The 3,633-nt window shown below is 33.0% G+C and overlaps 1 long non-coding RNA gene across 1 annotated transcript; it reads right to left on the bottom strand.

The window, feature by feature from the left end:
• Positions 1–872: 872 nt before the first annotated feature.
• LOC149142823 (uncharacterized) lies at positions 873–1,379 on the bottom strand. Its single transcript, XR_016264769.1, has 2 exons — positions 1,239–1,379; positions 873–1,014 (listed from the first exon to the last, which is right to left on the bottom strand). It is a non-coding gene; the product is annotated as an uncharacterized LOC149142823 (long non-coding RNA).
• Between the last annotated feature and the right edge of the window lie 2,254 nt (positions 1,380–3,633).

Genomic DNA, 3,633 nt, shown 5'->3' with positions numbered 1-3,633 from the left:
GAAGCAACCAAAAATAGGAAATTATCTTCGTTCCTATGTAAATTAAAAGTAACCCAGTAGACAAGATGACCAAGAACTGTTATCTTTAGTATATTTGATTAATTTAAACTATTACAATTCCCGGCCAGATCTAATTCCTCCTAAACTTCTATAATATGTCGCTACTTAGCTTGGAGGAATAAATCTTTAAACATGCACCTGGCATGGAAGGATATAGAGGTCCTGCCTCTTGAAACCCTCTACATACATTTCGGCCATAGGAATTAAACAAAGCTTTTGTGGCGGTGGCCATGGCGACCTGTGTAACAGCCATAAGGAATTACATTAAAACCCAACAACCAGAGACATATGTTCATATATAGTGAAATTCAAGGGTTATCTTTTTAGTACGTATGGGGGTTTGTAATCCAAGCTGGAGATGAACCCTCCTTCTGAGGTAGGCAGGCTCAAGGTGGAAACCAACCGTGCGACGCAGTGGAGAAACCTTGTACATTGACAAACAACCATCTCATAAAGAAAATATTCTAGAGAGTATGGATTTTGAATTATCTGCCTCAAAAACCAAGTGAGGGTAATACCTGTCAAGTAAATAAGTAAAGAGGAAGGCCCAAGACCCTGTCAAATTCAACTGTAAAGGGATTAAGCAGCTAAGTCTTCCAACAAGGAATGGAAACTGAACCTCAAATAGGCCTGCGGTGCCGGACCAAATAACCCAAGTGAGTATTGGCAGAAACCTCTACATTTGGTTGTAGTAATTTTTGCATTAGATATTGTATCCACAAAGGTGTAGAGAGATGCTCACCTGCAACGGACGTAACTCCATAATACCCCAGAGCGATCAGAATTTGGAGAGCTCGCAGAGCCCATCACCCTCGAAGCCCGGGGTAAATGAGTTACCGAAACTGTGGAGGGGGTAGGGTTTCATTACCCTAATGACCCTCGGCAAACCTCAACCATATTCCAGAGAGTATGGATTTTGAATTATCTACCTCAAAAACCAAGTGAGGGTAATACCTGTCAAGTAAATAAGTAAAGCGGAAGGCCCAAGACCCTGTCAAATCTGACTGTAAAAGGGAGTAAGCAGCTAAGTCTTCCAGCAAGGAATGGAAACTGAACCTCAAATAGGCCTACGGTGCCAAACTAAATAACCCAAGTGAGTATTGGCATAAACCTCTACATTTGGCTGTAGTAATTTTTCATTAGATATTACATCCACAAAGGTGCAGAGAGATGCTCACCTGCAACGAACGTAACTCCATAATACCCCAGAGCGAGCGGAAATTGCAGAGCGAGCAGAGCCCATCACCCTCGAAGCCCGGGGTAAATGAGTTACGAAAACTGTGGAGGGGGTAGGGTTTCATTACCCCAACGAACCCTCGACAAACCTCAACCATCCGATACCCAACCTCATGATCCGACAGTGTAAGTTGGCCCGTAACTGGACTACCGACATCTGGCAGCTGTAAACCTTGGTTCGAGAATGTTCCAGGCATGATAAATGCAAGACGACTGTCTGTAGTGGGTTAAGTACTGCAAGGTGTCAATTCTGGTGTATTCGCCTATGTCGAGCTCTTTTTAATTTAAATACCAGCCAAACTCGTGTCAAGTTTAAATATTAATCGTGTAACAAAATCCCACTGCATAAGAAAAAGACTGTGAAGGTGTGGCTGTTGGTTAAATGATGTAAATATAATCTAGTAACATAGCATGTTATATATTTATATATATAATCTCGATTTGAGTCGTTAGGAAAGTGATGGGCTACCATGACAAATGGAAACATTAGTTAAAGTTTTATTTTATATTTTATTTCAGTATGTTGGTGAGATGTGTTACAAATTCCAATGTGAAGAATTTTTATTGTTTCTGAAAATCGTGATTTATTCTTAAATTTATATTCATGATGTTTTATTATTTTTATTTTTAAAATTTAACAATCAAATATATATTTCTAAAGAGATTCTATATATTTGTTTTTAGATATATTAGATATATGCTTGTTTTGAAATTGCTTAAAACAGTTATATATGTCGAGAAGCTAAACTATGATGTATTTAAATTTGTAGTTATAATTTTTATTGTTTTTTAATTTTTAAATTTAATAATTAATTTTATTTTTAAGAGATTTCACATAGTTGTTTTTTCATTTAATTATTTGCAAATTATTTAAAATGGTTATATATAATTTTATGTATAATTGAGATGTGTATTAAATATTTTATTTTTTAATTTATTTAAAATGGTTATATATAATTTTATGTATAATTGAGATGTGTATTAAATATTTTATTTTTTAATTGAGAAGTTGTGTAAAAAATATTTTAAATTGTGATTTAATAGATAAATTAATATACTATTACATTTGAGAATAAAATTTAAATCTCAACTAATATAAAATACTAAAATAATCACCATGTAAATTCTTACAATGGTCTTTTACAATTGTTAATATAAATCGATGATATATACAAGAATTTAGAATTTTGGCCACAACGAGATGTAAACCCTGTGTTGTTGAGGGTAAACCCTGTGCTGTTGGGGAAAATGCAAAATACTAAAATAATCTATGGTAAACCCTGTGCTATTGAGGGGGCAATGCAAAATACTAAAATAATCTATAGTGTTAGTGCAATTCAAAATGTGTTTCTTTACAATTTCAGAGATAATGTTATCTGAGGAAACATTCGAGATATGTTGCATATTTTACACCAAAACCTATGAATAATTGGGAGTTGATGTTGACTCATTTTCATGATGTTTGAAATTTGTTAGGTTGTGATGCAAATTTAGATTTAGAAAGATAGTCATCATATTCTTCATGAATTAGTATTATTTTGTTGAGGGTAAACCCTGTGTTGTTGAGGGGGCAATGCAAAATACTAAAATAATCTATAGTGTTAGTGCAATTCAAAATGTTTCTTTACAATTTCAGAGATAATGTTCTCTAAGGAAACATTGGAGATATGTTGCAGATTTTACACCAAAACTTATGAATAATTGGGACCTGATGTCTGACTCATTTTCATGATGTTTGAAATTTGTTAGGTTGTGATGCAAATTTAGATTTGGAAAGATAGCTATCATATTCTCCATGAATTAATATTATTTTATTTATCTTATCTGATGTCATCTACTACCTGTATTTTTTCAAAATCTATCAAATATTTTCTATTGGAACTTGAAAAACCATCTTTGAAGATTAAAAGACAATCTATGTTGGAAAAGTTATAGAATTTGTCAATTCATTATATGTCACAATGCTTTCCTATGGAAGTTGACTCATTTTCATGATGTTTGAAATTTGTTAGGTTGTGATGCAAATTAATATTATTTTATTTATCTTATTGATGTCATCTACTATCTGTATTTTTTCAAAATCTATCAAATATTTTCTATTGGAACTTGAAAAACCATCTTTGAAGATTAAGAGGCAATCTATGTTGGAAAAGTTATAGAATCTGTCAATTTGGCATAATGTAAGTGTTTTCTCTTTATATTCTACTTTTAAAAGGCATTTTGTTTTCTAATTTCTATCTTCAATGATTCATTATATGTCACAATGCTTCTCAAATTTATGCCTTATGGTCTTTCCATTGCAACATCTAGTACAATTGCTAGGTATCATCCTTTTAA

Source organism: Pinus tabuliformis, chromosome X (genome assembly GCF_031772625.1).
Source record: "Pinus tabuliformis cultivar Carrire ecotype Pingquan chromosome X, CPIR1, whole genome shotgun sequence".
Taxonomy (NCBI): Eukaryota; Viridiplantae; Streptophyta; class Pinopsida; order Pinales; family Pinaceae; genus Pinus; species Pinus tabuliformis.
The sequence above is the reverse complement of the archived record's forward strand: the minus strand, read 5'-3'. Positions and strand labels throughout refer to the sequence as shown.